Genomic DNA, 20799 nt, shown 5'->3' on the forward strand with positions numbered 1-20799 from the left:
GACCAATTCAGTCTCTCCACCTCAAGCTCAGGATCGGAGGAGGCATAAAGGTAACTCAGAGTTACCTCCCCCCACTCCTCTTTCTGTCCCTCTGTCCTTACACTCCCATGCCCCCTAACAGCAGCGGTCTCTGTGCCTTCAGTGTGTCACTTAACCTTTCCATCTTTCTGCTCCTAATTTTTAAAATGGATATATACATTGCAGGGTATGTCTAGGCTGCTATGTAAGTCCAGGATTCAAACTCAGGCTCAAGCCTAACCCACACTTCTGTCTACACACAAATTGTGCTGACCCAGGGTTCCATGACCCCACGTCAGCGGAGGGTCCGAGCCTGAGCCAAGCTAAGACCCAGAGTTCAAGAGAACTGCTTTGCAGTGTACACATAACCTCTCTAGACTTGTGGTCTGGGAGTCTACCAAAAGTATTCCACAATTCCATGGGCTGATTTTCTTTGCTCTGTGAACAGTTAAGTTTGGTGGACAGTTAAGTTTTCCCACGCTGCCCCATGAACAAAGGGCTAGAGCGGCCACATTTTGGGAGGATCCTAGGAAGCCTGGGATATGGGGGTTGGAACTGGGCCTGCGTAATACACTGTAGGTGCAGGAACCCCAGGGTTGGGACCCCCACTTCACCAGTTCCTAACCTGGGATTACAAATGAGGGTAGATGCTCAAGCCCTAGATTAATAAACCCAGGACCTGCTAACTCAAGTTCTACTAGGCCTGGGATTACATTGCAGCGTAGACATGCCCTAAGACACAATAACAATGGGGACTAGCTGGGAGAAGGTGAGTAGGGAGTATTGGGCATATTATATCAGATATTAGTTAGTACTGATCTCATCTGACCCCCTCTCCTGGCCTTGGCTCCCCAAGAAGGGGTAGCAATGGGAAGCTGTAATCGGTAGAGCTAGTTGGGAATTTTCCATCAAAATGTTTTATCTGTGGGAAAATATAGTTCCTGGAAAATCAAAAATTTTCAAAGGAAAATTTTGATTTTGTTGAAATTTTTCAATTTTTTGTTGGAAAATGGCATCAAAACAGCTTGTGTTCTGGGTCAGTTTGTTGAACCTTGGGACAAACCACTGCGTTGAACCATGAATTATGTGACCCTGGTGCATCCTGGGACACTTTGGCTGGCCTACAGAAGAGAATGCTACGTAAGGTCCCTGACCTACGAATTCCATGAAACTCCACAGCAGCTCAATGTGGAATCGAGCCAAAATGAAACATTTCAATTCAGGAATGCTGAAACCTTTTGTTTTAAGTGCCAATGTCAAAAAGAAATGTTTCAACATTTCCAAAAGAATTTTTTTTTGAAATTTCCATTCTATGAAAATCATAGAATATCAGGATTGGAAGGGACCTCAGGAGATCATCTAGTCCAACCCCCTGCTCAAAGCAGGACCAATTCCCAACTAAATCATCCCAGCCAGGGCTTTGTCAAGCCTTACCTTAAAAACTTCTAAGGAAGGAGATTCCACCACTTCCCTAGGTAACCCATTCCAGTGCTTCACCACCCTCCTAGTAAAAAAGTTTTTCCTAATATCCAACCTAAAACTCCCCACTGCAACTTGAGACCATTACTCTTTGTTCTGTCATCTGGTACCACTAAGAACAGTCTAGATCCATCCTCTTTGGAACCCCTTTTCAGGTTGTTGAAAGCAGCTATCAAAACACCCCTCATTCTTCTCTTCTGCAGACTAAACAATCCCAGTTCCTTCAGCCACTTGTGCTCCAGCCCCCTAATCATTTTTGTTGCCCTCCACTGGACTCTTTCCAATTTTTCCACATCCTTCTTGTAGTATGGGGCCCAAAACTGGACACAGTACTCCAGATGAGGCCTCACCAATATCGAATAGAGGGGAACAATCATGTCCCTCGATCTGCTGGCAATGCCCCTACTTATACAGCCCAAAATGCTGTTAGCCTTCTTGGCAACAAGGGCACACTGTCGACTCATATCCAGCTTCTCGTCCACTGTAATCCCTAGGACCTTTTCTGCAGAACTGCTTCCTAGCCATTCGGTCCCTAGTCTGTAACAGTGAATGGGATTCTTCCGTCCTAAGTGCAGGACTCTGCACTTGTCCTTGTTGAACCTCATCAGGTTTCTTTTGGCCCAACTCTCTAATTTGTCTAGGTCCCTCTGTATCCTATCCCTACCCTCCAGCGTATCTACCACTCCTCCCAGTTTATTGTCATCTGCAAACTTGCTGAGAGTGCAGTCCACGCCATCCTCCAGATCATTAATGAAGATATTGAACAAAACCGGCCCCAGGACCGACCCTTGGGGCTCTCCGCTTGATACCGGCTGCCAACTAGACATGGAGCCATTGATCACTATCCATTGAGCCCGACGATCTAGCCAGCTTTCTATCCACCTTATAGTCCATTCATCCAGCCCATACTTCTTTAACTTGCCGGCAAGAATACTGTGGGAGACCTAATCAAAGCTTTGCTAAAGTCAAGGAATAACACATCCACTGCTTTCCCCTCATCCACAGACCCAGTTATCTCCTCATAGAAGGCAATTAGGTTAGTTAGGCATGACTTGCCCTTGGCGAATCCATGCTGACTGTTCCTGATCACTTTCCTCTCCTCTAAGTGCTTCAGAATTGATTCCTTGAGGACCTTCTCCATGATTTTTCCAGGTACTGAGGTGAGGCTAACTGGCCTGTAGTTCCCCGGATCCTCCTTCTCCCCTTTTTAAAGATGGGCACTACATTAGCCTTTTCCCAGTCATCCGGGCCCTCCCCGATCACCATGAGTTTTCAAAGATAATGGCCAATGGCTCTGCAATCACATCCGCCAACTCCTTTAGCACCCTCGGATGCAGCGCATCCGGCCCCATGGATTTGTGCTCATCCAGCTTTTCTAAATAGTCCCGAACCACTTCTTTCTCCACAGAGGGCTGGTCACCTCCTCCCCATGCTGTGCTGCCCAGTGCAGCAGTCTGGGAGCTGACCTTGTTCGTGAAGACAGAGGCAAAAAAAGCATTGAGTACATTAGCTTTTCCCACATCCTCTGTCACTAGGTTGCCTCCCTCATTCAGTAAGGGGCCCACTCTTTCCTTGACTTTCTTCTTGTTGCTAATATACCTGAAGAAACCTTTCTTGTTACTCTTAACATCTCTTGCTAGCTGCAACTCCAAGTGTGATTTGGCCTTCCTGATTTCACTCCTGCATGCCTGAGCAATATTTTTACACTCCTCCCTGGTCATTTGTCCAATCTTCCACTTCTTGTAAGCTTCTTTTTTGTGTTTAAGATCAGCAAGGATTTCACTATTAAGCCAAGCTGGTCGCCTGCCATATTTACTATTCTTTCTACACATCGGTATGGTTTGTTCCTGCAATCTCAATAAGGATTCTTTAAAATACAGCCAGCTCTCCTGGACTCCTTTCCCCCACATCTTATTCTCCCAGGGGATCCTGCCCATCAGTTCCCTGAGGGAGTCAAAGTCTGCTTTTCTGAAGTCCAGGGTCCGTATTCTGCTGCTCTCCTTTCTTCCTTGTGTCAGGATCCTGAACTCGACCATCTCATGGTCACTGCCTCTCAGGTTCCCATCCACTTTTGCTTCCCCTACTAATTCTTCCCAGTTTGTGAGCAGCAGGTCAAGAAGAGCTCTGCCCCTAGTTGGTTCCTACAGCACTTGCACCAGGAAATTGTCCCCTACACTTTCCAAAAACTTCCTGGATTGTCTGTGCACCGCTGTATTGCTCTCCCAGCAGATATCAGGGTGATTAAAGTCTCCCATGAGAACCAGGGCCTGCGATCTAGTAACTTCTGTTAGTTGCCGGAAGAAAGCCTCATCCACCTCATCCCCTGGTCTGGTGGTCTATAGCAGACTCCCACCACGACATCACCCTTGTTGCTCGCACTTCTAAACTTAATCCAGAGACTCTCAGGTTTTTTTGCAGTTTCATACCGGAGCTCTGAGCAGTCATACTGCTCTCTTACATACAATGCAACTCCCCGACCTTTTCTGCCCTAGGACAGTGCATCTCATATTTTTGATATTTCATTTTTTTTTTTTGGTCCTAAGTCAGGGCAAAAAACAAATGTCAGGATATCCAAATTTCCTATGGGACAGAAATTCCCAATTTTCAACGAGCTCTAGCAGTGGGGGAGTAAATGGAAGCACAGCAAAGCAGCTGTCCATGATGTTGTTGCCTCAAGATCATGCAGTGGTTTACCTTCTGTGAGGTTTGGGGTTACAGATCCTCTGTCTAAGCAACCTGTTTTCTTCCCCTTCTGTGAAGCCACCATCCCTGAGTAACTAAAGTGGTGACCCAGGAAGAGAGAGAGTATTCTTAGAATAATTTTTCCCCTTCTACAGGACCATCTGTGGCAGTGGGCAGTTGGGCTATAGTCTAGAAGAGTGGCTCATTGACAGTTCTGGGATATTTTGCAACTATTTGTACTCGACTTGAATCTTTTTCTCAGTAACCAGAGTTTTCCTTGTGGGTTTCAAGACTTCTGTATTTCAGGTACTGAACTCACAAATCAAGCCAAGAAACAGATCCTAAGCATCAGTTATATCTTGAAATTTTTTCATTTTCTGTTTTGAAGAAGGCGGGAAATAAATAAATGAGTCTGAAAAAAGTTTTCGTGAGAACAAGAATCCTAATTACAACAACTATGGCTACAGAAGGAACTGAACAGGGTCAATCTTTCCTCCAAACATAATTCATTGTCTTTGTTTTCCTCATTCACTCTTCTTCAGCTGCACTGAGCTTAGTTTTGCTTCACATTCTTCTTGGAATGAGTGATGCAAGAAATGTCGTTTTCTGCAATGTCAGGTGTGATCTTCTCCATCTTGTCTGCCATAGTAAGAGGTGGGGGAGTGGAGTCAGCTTATTCTTATAAGTGTTTTCCTGTTACATCCACCCACCCACCCAGCCTCCAAACTTCTTTCAGATTCAGGACATTGCTGGGGAGCGGGGAGGAGGAGGGACAGAATACCTAGTTAAAAGTCTTTGAAAGTAATTCTTTCCTACCCTATTTTTCTTTTCTTCTTGACATTTTTAAAATTATTTTCTGACACCTGAATAAATTATTACTCTGTCATCTGTCGCCAGACAGAACTGAAAAGCATTAGTGGCCAGGTAGGGGTGTAGAATTTATTGTCATCAAGAGCTGCACAATTTGATTCCAGAGACTCATGAAGGGGGGGGGGGAGGGGGAAGAGAGAGAGAGAGAGAGAGAGAGAGAGACTATAATTGTTATCAGCATCAAGTTTAGATGTTTGCACAATAGACAATAAGGTTATTTGGCAGCAGTTGCCCCCTTGTGGCCGTAAAAGGTCTGAAGGGAAGGTACTGTATTTCTAAAACATTAAGCTTTTGGCACATTACATTAGCTACATAATATTGGAGCTGGTATCAAAGATCTCTAATGTAAAGAAATCAGCAAGTGAGCTCTTGCTTGATGCTACCAGAAGGTGCAAAGCAAAGGAAAGTAAAAATATAAATAAACATTTAAATGAAGTAGTGAAGAAAACTTAAAGATATAAGCCATTTCATGAAAAATTACCATTTGCTGTTTACCAATAGTTGCCCCAAAGGATAAATACATAGTACGAGGTGAACAATCATGGAGCTTTAAAAAAAAAAGTTTAAACACTAACAACTGATATACTGTACACAGAGACTTTCTACATCTTTCTTCTGTTATGCTTGGTATTATATGATCCAATTCCAACACCTGATATTTTTCACTGAGTCAGGTGAACAGTTTAAGAGATAAATTTACCTGGAATGTGAAATATTGAAGTTCAGAAAGAAATGAGAAGCAAAAAGTAAACTGGTATCAAACTGTATGGATATAAAAAGCAAATGGAGCCAGTGGGTATCAGAAGCAGGGGTGAAAGTAACTTAAAGGACTTACCGGTACTCCGGAGTCCTTAGGAGGGGGTGGGGCTTCAACTGGAAGAGGCATGGCCTCTACCAGAAGAGGTGGGGCCTTTAAATCCCCGGGCACTTTAAATCACCATAGGAGGGGGCTCCTGGCTGCCACCGCTACCCCGGGGCCCCGGCCTCTTGCGTACATGGGGCATGAGATGACTGAGAACGTATCCTTGGCCCTTCTGCTTTGGGTGTGCAGCAATAGCTGCATTCCCTCTTTCACTTAAGGAAAACTGGCTGCAGTACTTTGGTTGCCTACTGCATGGACACACTAGAGCAGTGGTTCTCAAAGCTGGTCCGCTGCTTGTGTAGGGAAAGCCCCTCGCGGGCCGGGCCGGTTTATTTACCTACCGCATCCACAGGTTTGGCCGATCGCGGTTCCCACTGGCCAATGGGGGCTGTGGGAAGCAGCGGCCAGCACATCCCTCGGCCCGCGCTGCTTCCCGCAGCCCCCATTGGCCTGGAGCGGCGAACTGCGGCCAGTGGGAGCCGTGATTGGCCGAACTTGCAGACACGGCAGGTAAACAAGCCGGCCCGGCCTGCCAGGGACTTTCCCTGAACAAGCAGCGGACTGGCTTTGAGAACCACTGCACTAGAGAGTAACAGCCCCTTGCACTATTTCTAGTGTCTAGCACATAGGCATTCGGGGACTCACACTTTGGCCCTCTGTCTTTAAAGGTATATGATCCCCGCTGGTAAATTCAATGTACTCTATAGTGTTTCTAATGAACAGTTCTGATTTCAAGACTCCATAGCAAAGATGAATAGTTCCTTTTGCAAATGCACTGACAAGGAAACAGTGCCTATCAGAAATAGAAAAAGTACAGTCCAAGGTGTCTTGACAATTTAGTATGAAACCAACAAAAATAATTAGTGGAGCAACAAAATACCAGATTCAAAGTTGTATAATTAAAAATTCAGGAAAGTGTCTTTCCCTGATGCAATCTTAAAATGGAACATTCCAACTGCTAATAGAATAACGTAAGGATAGTTCCACAGCATGAGGCTCCATTTGTATGCAAAACTACAGAATTACTAATGTTCTGCCAATCCATGATCTGATAGGATAATTATCCCATAAGTACTTTCTCCATTTGCTCTGAACCATGGTGCAATTTTATATAGCAACTTGGATCATAGTAAAACACCTTTTCAGAAAATATGTCAAAAGCTGTGATTTAAAATAAGAGGAGTCCCAGAAGAGGGAAAGAGGGGTCTGGGAGGTGGGATAGACTGGAACTCGATGGCATAGCCAGTGGAAATAACGTTTAAACCCATCTGTCTGAAGTTAAGATCTGTCATGAAAGGAAATGGGTTATGTGATGGCTGAATGATGGGAAAGTTGCTACCAAAAGAATTGGTTGAATGCTCGTGGGCCATCTGACAAAATGCCTTTCTAAAGGGCTGACGAGTCTGAAGGGAAGATGGTGATGGAGCAGAGAGCTTGCCTTGTTGCAGTCTTCGGTACTTTCTTGGTGGCTCGGAGGATCATTAGTGGAACAATGGCTGTGGTGGTAGTTAGTATCTCTGTTATTGTAGTCTCGAGAGTTCTGTCCATGACGATGGGGTATATATACACACCCAACGAGCAGAGGCTGATGCAAGAATCTTTCAGTGAGTAGAGTGCCTCATCTGTCTTCTCACTGAAGAGGGTATTCCCTTCGAAGGAAGGCTTTGCACTGTTGCTGGTATCTCTTTAGGGACCCCAGATGTCTGTAACCAGGAGCTTCCTTTCTAAATATTGGAGATTGAGGTCAGAATCTGAGACCCAATGGTAAGTGTCCAATGTGCCCCAGTGTGATCATGCAGGGTTGTAAGCATAGGTAGGTGGACCATATGATGGGTAACAGTGCTCCCTCAGTGAAGAATATGGGTCCTGTGTATGGGAGGGTCTCCATGAAGCCATGGAAGTCCTGTCAGGGCTAGGTTGTTGTGGTGAGGCCCTTGTTGGAACAGGTCCATCTCTTGATTCTCCTCCAGGAACTGTTCTCACTCAAGTGGTGAGGTTGTTAGCGTCACCTGTGTGAGGGTGGCACCACTGGAGTTGGGCTAGGACTTTCAAAGAGCTCACAAGAGTTTACTAAGGAAACTAAGAAGTCCCCAAGGGTGAAATTCCCCTCTGTGCTGAGGCCCAGCATAAGGCCTCTGCACCTCTTAAGTCCCACGTAAGTCCTCAAATAGGGCTGACACCATCTGGTATAGTAATTCATATGGTCTTGTCCAACTGTACTTACACAGGATGTGGCAGAATTTGGCCTTAAGTAATGACTAAGAGCTAAGTGCTACCTATTAATTGCTGAATTTGTGGAAGGCACACTTGACTATTAATTATTTTTTGTTTCCAATACCATCCACAGTGTGACTGTGCTGAATAAACAGGAAAAAAGACACAGTCTCTGCCTCAGAGAGCTTTACACTAGAGAAATATCTCTTCAGACCTCCCTTCCCCTGCAAAAAAAAAAAAAAAAATGCTTAGAAAACATATTCCCTTCTTCATGGATTCTATTTCTTTTCTAATAGGTACTAGTTTGTGCTTTGTGAGTTAGGATTTTACCAGAACATCAAGACATAAACCATAACCAAACAGATTTTCTCCAGATTCATTTACTTCTAGTTTGAAACTAGTGTGACAAAGTTCCTCCTCTATCTTGGTGGGTCCTGCGCTTATTGGCGGATTTTTTTTGCCTCAGAGATTCACCATGTGGGTTGGGGAACAGCCCAGAGACATTCCCCTCTGGAAGAACCCACAGTCCATGTCAATTGGGAGGTTTGAGGGGAACCCGGGCCCGCCCTCTACTCCGGGTTCCAGCCCAGGGCCCTGTGGACTGCAGCTGTCTATAGTGCCTCCTGTAACAGCTGCATGACAGCTACAACTCCCTGGGCTACTTCCCCATGGCCTCCTTCAAACACCTTCCTTATTCTCACCACAGGACCTTCCTCCTGGTGTCTGATAACGCTCGTGCTCCTCAGTCCTCCAGCAGCACACCCTCTCACTCTCAGCTCCTTGTGCCTCTTGCTCCCAGCTCCTCACACTCGCACCACAAACTGAAGTGAGCTCCTTTTAAAACCCAGGTGCCCTGATTAGCCTGCCTTAATTGATTCTAGCAGCTTCTTAATTGGCTCCAGGTGTCCTAATTAGCCTGCCTGCCTTAACTGGTTCTAGCAGGTTCCTGATTACTCTAGTGCAGCCCCTGCTCTGGTCACTCAGGGAACAGAAAACTATTCATCCAGTGACCAGTATATTTGCCCTCTACCAGACTCCTGTACCCCACTGGTCTGGGTCTGTCACATATCCCTCCCCCCTGCTCAACACCAAGGGGTTGGGCAGCTTGGGACGCCAGATAGTGCACACGTGACAAGCCATCGGCGTTGCCATGACGGCTCCCTGCTCTGTGTTGCACATGGAACTGGAAAGGTTGGAGGGATAAGAACCATCTGGTCACCCTTGTGTTCTTCTCCTTGTTCCGCTGCATTCATTGAAGAGGGGCATGGTTGGTCACGAGGACAAATCTGCGCCCGAGCAGGTAGTAGCGCAATGTTTCCATGGCCCATTTTACAGCGAGGCATTCTCTCTCCACCACTGCATATTTTTGTTCCTTGGAAGGAGTTTCCAACTGAGGTATAGAATTCGGTGTTCCTCTCCCTGACCATCTGTGATAGAATGGCCCCCAAACCCTACTTCCGATGCATCCGTCTGCAGGATAAACTCCTTGGTGAAATCAGGGGCTATCAGTATGGGGTTACTGCAGAGGGCAGTCTGTTGGTCTGTGAATGCTTCCTCTGCTGCGTCAGACCATCTCACCAGATCAGGTCCACGGGCTTTCACTAAGTCTGTCAGGGGGCTTACCCTTGTGGCAAAGTGGGGGATAAATCGTCGGTAATTCCCCACCACACCTAGGAACGTCCGGATTTGTTTCTTGTGACTTGGTCAGGGCCAATTTTGGATGGCCTCTAACTTGTTCACTTGGGGTTTTACCAGACCTTCTCCCACAATGTAGCCAAGATATTTGGCCTCTGTAAACCCTATAGCGCACTTGGCAGGGTTTGCTGTAAGGCCAGCTCGCCTGAAGGTATCAAGGACTGCCTCCACCTTCTCCAGGTGGGTTTCCCAGTCTGGGGTATGAATGACCACATCGTCCAAGTAGGCTGCAGCATAATTGTTATGTGGGCGTAATAGCTTGTCCATGAGGCGCTGGAAGGTAGCTGGGGCCCCATGTAGTCCAAAAGGGAGGACAGTATATTGAAAAAGACCCTCTGGTGTAGAGAACGCAGTCTTTTCCATTGCATCTTCTGCAAGGGGAATCTGCCAGTACCCCTTTGTCAAGTCTAGGGTAGTCAAGTAGCGGGCATTACCCAGACGGTCCACTAGCTCATTTATGCGAGGTATGGGGTACACGTCGAACTGGGATACTTCGTTTAGTCGCCGGAAGTCGTTGCAAAATCTTGTGGTGCCATCAGGTTTGGGCACCAGCACGACTGGGCTGGACAACTGACTGTGGGATTCTTCGATGATCCCCAACTCCAGCATTTTTTTTTTTACTTCTCCTTTTATTTCCTCCCTTTTTGCCGCTGGCACCCGATAGGGCCTCATTGTTACTCTGACCCCAGGGTTCGTGACGACGTGGTGAGATGTCTCGGTTGTTCGACCCGGTTTTGTTGAGAACACATCTTGGTTCCGGAAGATCATCTCAGACACCTCATTCTTCGGGTCTGGTGTTAAATCGGGAGACACTCTCACCTGTTTGGAAGGCTTGTTTTCCTGGGTTAGGTCTTTTTGGACCGTTGTGCATGCCTCTTGTGCATTCCAGGGTTTCAGAAAGTTAACGTGATAAATCTGTTCTTGTTTTCTGCGTCCTGGCTGCCGCACCTTCCCCGACGGGTTCAACCACCTCATAGGGCCCCTGCCATTGGGCCAGAAGCTTGCTTTCTGCCCTGGGTACCAACACCATAACCCGATCCCCTGGTTGGAACTGTCGCACTTTTGCCTGGCGATTGTAATGGGTTTGCTGGGCCTCCTGTGCCTTCTCCAAATGTTCCCATACAATAGGGGTAACCTGGGCTATCCGGTCTCGCATCTGCATTACATGCTCTATTATATTTCTCCCCTCATTGGGTTCCTCTTCCCAGATCTCTTTGGTGCTATCTAGTATGCCACGGGGGTGACGCCCGTATAATAACTCGAAGGGGGAAAACCCAGTTGAGGCCTGAGGTACCTCCCGGATAGCGAACATAAGGTAGGGTAGTAGGGTGTCCCAATCCTTCCCATCCCGACTTACCACCTTCCTTATCATAGCCTTGAGGGTGCGGTTAAACCTTTCTACCAACCCATTAGTCTGCGGATGGTAGACCAAAGTTCTCAGGGTATGTATATGAAGCAGCGTACAGAGGTCCTTCATTAGCTTTGACATAAATGGGGTTCCTTGGTCGGTTAATATCTCCTTCGGTAGCCCCATTCGGGCAAAAATCCCCACCAGCTCTTTGTTTTAGAGGCCGTGTTCCACAGGGGGACGGATTCTGGGTAGCGAGTAACATAGTCCAAAACAACAAGTATATATTGGTGGCCCCGAGCCGTCTTCTCCAGGGGTCCCACTAGGTCCATGGCTATTCGCTCAAAGGGGACCTCTATGATGGGAAGGGTTATTAAAGGTGCCCTCAAGTGGGGATGGGGACTGTGCAGCTGACACTCCAGGCAGGAGGCACAGTACCTCCGCACTTCATGTACTCCGGGCCAGAAGAACCGTCGTAGGACTCGTGCCAGGGTCTTCTCTACCCCCAAATGCCCCCCAAAAAGATGACTAAGAGCAAGACTTAATACAGCGTTCTGGTGTTTTTGAGGTACTAGGATCTGCTGTACCTTCTGCCCCTGTACTGGTGCAACCCGGTATAAGAGATCCTTCTTCATTATGAAGTAGGGTCCTGGTCCCTGGGTTTTCCCTTCCACGGGGACCCCATCTATTTCAGTCACCTCCTTCCTAATGTTGTCATACCTTGGGTCTTCTGCCTGGTCCCGTCCAAAATTTCCTCTCCCGGGGCTAACCTGCCCGAGATCTAGGGGCCCAGTCTCTGTTGCCTCTACTGGTTCAGAAGCATTTGGGTTGGGGTCAGACTCAAGTTCTTCTCCCTCCTGCGTGGCCTCCTTTTCAGCTGTGCGGGTCCACCTACCTACAAGAGCGACCCTCTGGCTTTGGGTCAGTATTCGGGTTCCCAAGGCCTTAGCTGCCCTTCTTTCCCTTTTTGTCTTTCTACCCTGTCTGGGAGTGGAGAACAAATCTGGGGATATTTTAGAGAAGATTGGGGGTTGACAGTCTGCTGTGGATGCCTCACCAATTTTAGGGTCCCCATCTTTCTCCAATCCCCCTACTGGGAGTAAGTTTCCAAACCCTGGGAAGTCCCTCCCTATGAGCACCAGGTATGGGAGTTTAGGGACTACACCTGCTGCTACCTCAGTAGTGTTCCCTTGGATCTCGATTTTTAGTGGGATGGTGGGGTAGTAACTAACTGTCCCATGGAAACATGTTATCCCCGTACGTTTAGCCTGCAGCAGTTGACTACGCTTCACAAGCTTCCCTGAGATAAGCGTGATAGCACTCCCCGAATCAACCAGTGCCGTGGTCCCTTCCCCATTTAGTTTAACTGGTCTGGTATACATATGTGGGGTTAGTGAGACCCCCATAAGGTGGATTAGGGAGCATGGATCTGCCCAGTTCCCCAGGTAACACTGCATAGGCTCCTCAGCATTGGGACACTGTGCAGCTATGTGTTCTCACTCCCCGCAGGCATAACATCTGTATGGAGCCCTAGGAGTTCCCCGGTCTCTTGGTTTGGGCAGTCTAACATCACGATCCTCTTCTCCCTCAGTGCTCCGATTCTTTGTGGCCTCTGATGGGACTTAAGCCTCTCTCTTTTTCCACCTGGGCCCTCCTGGTGGCCCAGTCACCTGAACTTTAGGGTTTGGTGCTGCTAGTTTAACCCGGGGTGCCTCTTCCTTAACTGGTTGGGTCAGCTCCCTTGCTGTCCTTCGCCTCTCTACCAGGGCGACAACCTCGTCATAGGTGGAGGGTTGGTTCTGGCTTACCCAGGCACGAAGGTCTGGTGGTAGTCCCCTCATGTATCGGTCGATGACCAGAACTGCTAGTATCTCTTCTGGACTCCGGGACTCTGTCTGCAACCACTTTTGTGTGAGATGGATGAGGTGAGATGGATTGGGACCGCGGGGTTTTATCTTCCTGGTACCTCCAACCGTGATACTGCTGGGCCCGCACTGCTGTCATTACCCCAGATCTGGTCAGGATCTCTGCTTTCAGCTGGAGGTAGTCTGCCGCAGCCTCTTCAGGCAGATCATGGTAGGCCTTCTGGGCCTCCCCACATGGGAATGGGGCAAGGATGCTAGACCACTGATCTCAAGGCCAAGCCTCCCGTAGGGCTGTCCTCTCAAAGGGCAGAAGGTATCCCCTACATCATCCTCCTGTGTCATTTTCTGCAGCCAATGGCTGGCCCGTATGAGCCGCGTCCCATTATGGTCGCGATTCAGCTCTGTAAGAGACTTTACCTGGTTTACCAGTTCCCGCAACATAGCTCGGTCTTGAGCAGCCTGGTCCATCAGCAGGTGATTACAGTCTCTTGCTGCAGGCGCACTGCCTCCTGTTGGGCAGCTGCCTGGACACGGGTAGCCTCCTGCTGGGCTGCCGTAGCTTCTATCAGTGCCCGCACTACGTCATCCATTGTGGTGAAAAAATATAAACCCTCTCCCTTTTTTTTGTTTGGTTTTGTTGTTGTTGTTTTTAAATCACCCTCCTTCTTCCGCCTCGCTGTGCGGCCCAAGATCCCACTCTTGACACCAGTGTGACAAAGTTCCTCCTCTATCTTGGTGAGTCCTGCGCTTATTGGCGGATTTTTTTTGCCTCAGAAATTCACCATGTGGGTTGGGGAACAGCCCAGAGACATTCCCCTCTGGAAGAACCCACAGTCCAGGTCAATTGGGAGGTTTGGGGGGAATCCGGGGCCGCCCTCTACTCCGGGTTCCAGCCCAGGGCCCTGTGGACTGCAGCTGTCTGTAGTGCCTCCTGTAACAGCTGCATGACAGCTACAACTCCCTGGGCTACTTCCCCATGGCCTCCTCCAAACACTTTCCTTATTCTCACCACCGGACTTTCTCCTGGTGTCTGATAATGCTTGTGCTCCTCAGTCCTCCAGCAGCATATCCTCTCAACTCTCAGTTCCTTGTGCCTCTTGCTCCCAGCTCCTCACACTCGCACCACAAACTGAAGTGAGCTCCTTTTAAAACCCAGGTGCCCTGATTAGCCTTAATTGATTCTAGCAGCTTCTTCTTAATTGGCTCCAGGTGTCCTAATTAGCCTGCCTGTCTTAACTGGTTCTAGCAGGTTCCTGATTACTCTAGTGCAGCCCCTGCTCTGGTCACTCAGGGAACAGAAAACTACTCATCCAGTGACCAGTATATTTGCCCTCTACCAGACTCCTATACCCCACTGGTCGGGGTCTGTCACACTAGGCATTAAAATATGTTCTATCACAGATCAAACTCTATCATAACTTTAACTGTATTTAGTTTCTTTTTTGACATATAAAAATGATATGCTGCTCCTATTTTATAATGTTAAAAAAAAGTAATATCATAATTCCACAGCAGTTGATCTGATTCAGATGAATTAACTAGGATTTATACTTTAACTATTAATTTTAAGCTGAATTTTTCATGATTTGCACACCCTATATAGACTGTTAATAAGAAACAGATTTTACTAAATCTTCTTAACATGGCGTTTCAAGAAAACTCTGAATGCAATTTTAGTATCTAACATAAATGCCCTGAACTGTGCAGAAAGATACTCTCTGGTGTACCCTCTTCGAAAAAAACTCCTTCTGACCAGGGGCGGCTCTTAGGTTTTTTGCTGCCCCAAGCACGGCAGTCAGGTGGCCTTCGGCGGCATGCCTGCGGGCGGTCCACGGTCACACGGATTCGGCGGCATTTCTGCGGGTGATCTGCCAGTCCCATGGCTTTGGCGTACCTGCCGCCGAATTGCTGCCGAAGCCACGGGACTGGTGGACCTCCCGCAGGCATGCTGCCGAAGGCTGCCTGACTGCCGCCCCCACAGCGACCGGCAGGCCGCCCCAGGTGGCTTACTGCCCCAGGCATGCGCTTGCTGCGCTGGTGCCTGGAGCAGCCCCTGCTTCTGACCAGCCCAAGATTACACACCAGCCAAGCACTGTGGAGAGTACTTTGCTGATTATCAAGCAGGAGCCAAGCCCTACATACTACTACCCAGCTAGCCAGAACCCTTTGTTGTCTAATTGACTTTGCTAACTAGACACAGGGTTAAATTTCCAAAAATGCCTAAGTAATTTAGGAGCCTAAGGCCCATTGACTTTCAATGAGACTAAGGATCCCCAACTGCAATTCATTTGGACAAGGGGCATGGCCCGGGCCAGTGCACTAACTCCTTCTGTGGCTATACAGGGATTCTGTACTAGAGCTTACGCAGAATCTAAATCCTCTGCCTCTCCTCCAACTCCATGGGAACATGGAAGGACTTAGCCCATAATGTGCCTTCTACAATGTACTGAAGCTATGAGCTGTGGCACCAGTGGTTCATGGAATATGTGCATCTGTCTTCACTTCACCCTGGAATGGGTCTTTAGCTTAACTAAATAGCTACTCTGAATTCCCTGGCAGTTTAGAACAGAAATGACTGAATAACATCTCCTGAAAACAACAAATTTCACAATCCTTAAACAAAAATATTTACCCAATTCACAAAACTAGGTGTATTTATATATTAATAAAGCATAGATTAAATTTTCCCTATATTTTGCCTACCTCTAGTTTACAAACAGATGCAGGAATATCACAAATTTCTCTTAACTAATTATTTGTGTGTGTTTGTATTGCAGTAGTGTCTAGAAGCTCCAGTTAGAGATTGGGACTCTGTTGTGCTAGGAACTGTATACACATTAAAATAAAAAGAGTGTTCCTGTCCCCCAGAGTTTACAATCTAAGCACATGATAAGAGGCAACAGAATGGAGGACAGGGTTGGAATGAACAAACTAGGTTTGGTATAATATGCAGCAGTCACAACATGCCAACTCCCTAGCCATTTATGGCAATATCAACATAAAATGGAAATGTCATATGATTTTCCAAAGAACAAACTGCTGTTCTCTGTAATATCTTTTGACTACTCAGAAACATTATACTGTGGGAACATAGCGAAAGCCAACAATATCAGTGGTCTAGCTAATCCAGAGATGCTATTCTGACAGTGGGCAATGCTGGATGCAGGTGAAGGCATAAAATCTTTGTACATAATACACTGGCCAGTTGTGCTGAATTAGACCACAAAAGGAAGTTTCCGGCTTCTGACCTTAGCTGCCGATTGATTTAAGCCTTTGCAAATTTATCCTGGCTAAGTATAACTGCAGAATCTTTACTTATTCATATAATAAATGTTCAGTCCTTTTTGGACTCTTGCTAATCTATTTGTCTCAATTATAATAATTCACAGAAGAAAAAGTATTGTCTTCTGCGTAATTACTGATCATCCACATATTCCAAATGGTCAAGTCTCAACTAGAAGATTCTGAAAGACAAGGAATTTATTTTGTAAAGAAGATGTGGCACACAACAAGTATCTACCTTGAGAGTATGAAGTAAATGATTTGTTGGATTGGAGAATTAGTACCATCATGTAATGGAGACTCATGGATATTAACAATTAACAATTAGCTTTAAGGTCATTTTGTCCCCCCGACAGTGAGGGGTTCGTTGGGGAATGGACAATACAATTTGTTCTAAGAGTTTTCTTTTCTTTTGTTCTTTTTTGTTTTAACTTATTCAGCTGGTCGAATCAAGCATAAGCATTAGGGGATAATTATATAATTACTTTTCTTTAACTCACAATATGATTTCATTCTGGCTATTTGTTTCTTATATTTTTTCCAAAAGAACACACTGTGAATGAATGTAGTCAAATTCTGTGTGTTATGTGTTCAGGTGGCATGTTTCTTAAACTTGTGCTGGGAGTTTAAATAAGGGGAACCATTCTAATTGTGTAGCCTGGATACAGGGCCAGCTCCAGGCACCAGCCCACCAACCATGTGCTTGGGGCGGCACCTGGAGGGGGCAGTGCAGCGCTCCGGCCCGAGAGCGGGGCCGCGACTGGGCTCGCCGCCCTCCCCCCGGCGCTCCGGCCGCCGGGGAGAGCGGAGCCCCGGCCGGGCTCTCCGCCCTCCTCCCGGCGCTCCGGCCGGTCGGGGAGAGTGGGGCCCAGGCCCGGCTTGGCACCCTCCCCTGCTGTGCTCCCGGGAGGGGGTGCGTCGGGAGGCTTTTTTGCCTGGGGCGGCAAAAAAGCCAGAGCCAGCCCTGCCTGGATAGTATTATCTTATACAGAAAATACTAAATGAGCATACCTGCCCAGGAATGAGACTTAGTAGCTGCAGAGGGAAGCTCTACAAAGCCTTCATCTCAAAATGCAACTGCACAGAAGACATAATGCAGATGCATCAAGAAATACAACGTTAATCCAATCAGCCTATACAAAAGCACCGTTTTGATGTCACCCAAAGTACTATATCTGCCAGTGGTTATCACAACTTGGGAAGAATGTAATTGCCATGGAATGTTGCAGAATTAAAAAAAAAAAAAAAAAAAAAAAAAGATGACAGGTTTCAAAGACTTGGATGCAGGTTCAGAAAAATTGTTGTATTTGTTGTTGGAAAAGGAAATACATTTTGTTTTTGAACTCAATGAACTGTTGTTTTTCAGGAAATGAGGTGACCAAAGGCCTCCTCACATCAAGTGCCAGGCTTCCTCCTGACTGCTGAAGCCTGGCTGGAAACTAGGATTCAAATTGGTCCTAGAGAACACAGTGGGGAAGCAGAAGTTTTGAGTTTATGATTTCTGCACAAGCTGTCTTTCTCTACTCCTTTCTATGCCCTAACACATAATGACTGACAGGGACATTAGTAGTACTGCACCAAGAGTTTTCCATCCCTTCCTTCATCAATCCCAAAACAGGGCAGCATTCTTCAGCCAGGAGGGGAACCAAATAATCAGACAACTGTTTTTCAAGAAACACACTCAGATGGACACATCTAGAGTAGTACAAATTCCTAAAATCCACGCTGTACAGTTCTTTCCTGGACAAAACTTTCAGCCAAAAAGAGATACTTCAGGACATGCGCTAGTCCACTAGGGATTTGAGAGGCTTCTGAACCAAGAAGCACAGTCTACCAAGGATTTTGTTTTTTAAAGTTTATTTGGACCTTGGCTCATAAGACCAACATGCTCACTATCTAGATTTTCAGGAAGTCATAAAAGTAAATTATCTGCCTGCAAAAACTGGCTTATAGTCTCATTTTAAAATATTTTACTTCTCACAAAAATATTTTTCTAGTTTCTGTAAGAGTAAATTTTTTTCCAGAGCCTAGAATCATCTCCCTTTGTGTAAATGATATGACAAAACAATCTCATTGCTTTCAGCTGAAAAGCTGTTCCTCCAAGTCAACAGAGTTAGATCTTGTATATTTCTCTACACAATTCTGGCATGGAGTAAGTTCATATGTAAGAATCTTTCTTCAATATTCTAGGTTGGCTTCACAACAGAGAAATAAAGCCAACATGATGTTGAATCAGGGATCTATAAATATTGCCAGGATATATGCACTCCTCCAATTTCTGATTGTTCTTCACAGGAGGGTCTGCTTTTGTTTTCACTAACTGTACTGCATCAATATCACATGAGCCAAACACCAGCAATCAAATAAAAGAAACAGCATGTCTGAGACCAGGAAACTCATTCCTCACAAATATATAATTAATTATTAATATTTAGCACTTTTGTAGCCTGTTCACATCTTTAAAAAGCTTTTTAAGTTTTCACAATATCTCTAAAAGGTGATCATAGAAGTATTAGTATCCACATTTTACATGGGTTCTTGAAGCCTTTTGGGCCCATATGCTTGGGGGCGCTGAAGTTTGTGCAACTACCTAGGGATGGATTCCTTGGCTACTTTCCTCCCATGCTAATAATCCATCCTGACCACACATACTGAGCTGAAGAAAGGCACTGCTGGTTTCTATAGGCTGGTCAGTCTAACCGTCAGCCTGGTGCAAACAATCGACCATGCCCAGTTCTGTTTGTAGCCTTTATCTCAGGGCTCTGTTTATTTTTCAACACATAAACAAAAAGAAATGTAGAACAATAATAAAAAGCAACAGTCCTGTTCTCAACTGAGTTTGAGGGGCCCTTTGGCCTCCAGTAGCTGAATGACCTTGGACTTTTCCCAGCTAGGGTTGCCAACTCTGACTGAAGCTATTCTGGGATTTTCTCCCCAACACGACGTAATGTCATTTTCTTAAAATAACCTATTAAAATTTCCTGGATTGCTTTCAATGACCACCGGGAGATCAATGCCAATTCCGGGAGACTCTAGGCCAAACCTGGAGGGTTGGCAACCCTATTCCCAGCCAAGGAGGGTCCACAGGGCCTTCTGTTGCAGCCACGGAAAGGTGCACTTCCCATACTCTCCTACGAGGCTCCCTTGTGGAGCTGGGACCGTCATTTAGATCTCTCAGCTGGGAATCATCAGACTCAATCAATCACTATGCTGTTCAGCAGGGTCAGCTGGTTCACAGAACCTGCCTGCTGGTCTTCTCTCCAGAACAGGGCTGGCTGCTCCCTGACTCTTAAAGGGGCAGATCAACCTGTCACAGTCTCCTCATGGTTTGTCAGAGGTTTTAGATTTAGGGCTTTCTGCAACTAAGAGGGAGAAGAGGGGAAACATTTGATCCTCTAGCATGTGTACAAAGCCACCACACTAGATTATTAGCACAAGGACTAGACTAATCAGGAAACCATTAAAATATCAACAGCTCTCACACAGTTATTACTGTTATCTCTGATTTTAAAGTATAGAATGGGAAAAAACTCTGCTACTCTCAGATACCACCGTGTGGTAACTGTTGATAAATGCTGACTTGTTAATGGCTGCCACTGTTTACAATACACAGTAGGAATTTCCCCTTTTCAGTGATAAAAGCTCCCATCATAACTCACAAACTAAAAGTCCACCTCAGCAGTAGACAGTGTTCCACCCCACATCCAGGACCTAGTTTATAGAGGTCAAAAACTAGTATACTGTACTGGCAACAGTAGAGAGCAACAGAACCGAATGCTCAGGAGGAAAAGCCACCCGCCACCAGTGCTGGGAGGCTTAAAGCCACAACACCTAAGAGGAAGAGATCAGGGCTGCCCAGAGGATTCTGGGGCAAGGCAATTTCAGGGACCCCTTCCATAAAAAAAAAGTTGCAATACTACAGAATACTATATTCTCGTGGGGGGCCCCTGCAGGGCCCAGGGCAAATTGTCCCACTTCCCCGTCCCCTCTCCCCCCGCCCCGGGCGGCCCTGGAAGAGCTATACAGTGGTGGAGTGCGCAGTGATCGGAGGGTCAGACTGTGGGCGGAGGGCTGCCTCCATGAGGATAATTCTGAGTCTCTGCTTGCGATCCTTAAGAGTCCTCGGACAAAACCCCTTACAAATGCGGCACTTGTCCTTTTGGTGACTCTTGCCAAGGCACTTTAAACAAGAAGCGTGCGGATCACTTTTTGGCATCAATTTACCGCAGACTTCACAAGCTTTGAACCCTGGCGACTGAGGCATGCCCTGGTGTTGGGGAACGAAATGTGGGGGGCACCCCCATAATGGAAACTTAGAGAAACGACTTCTAACAGTACTACTACTACTAACTAAGAAACAAAGAAAACTAACTATATACAAATCACAGTGGGACACTGCTAAAGGCGCTTGCAGAAGCAAGAGCAAGAGAAGTTCCAGCTGGCCATCACCAGCGGTAAGAAGGAACTGAGGGGGGGTTGGATCG

The 20799-nt window shown here is 46.6% G+C and overlaps 1 protein-coding gene across 12 annotated transcripts in view; it reads right to left on the minus strand.

Moving 5' to 3' along the window:
• PTPRM (protein tyrosine phosphatase receptor type M) overlaps positions 1–20799 on the minus strand; it is a 690156-nt gene that overhangs the window by 42550 nt on the left and 626807 nt on the right. The gene's annotated exons all lie outside the window — the stretch shown is intronic.

The sequence above is a fragment of the Trachemys scripta genome, chromosome 2, assembly GCF_013100865.1.
Source record: "Trachemys scripta elegans isolate TJP31775 chromosome 2, CAS_Tse_1.0, whole genome shotgun sequence".
Lineage (NCBI taxonomy): Eukaryota > Metazoa > Chordata > Testudines > Emydidae > Trachemys > Trachemys scripta.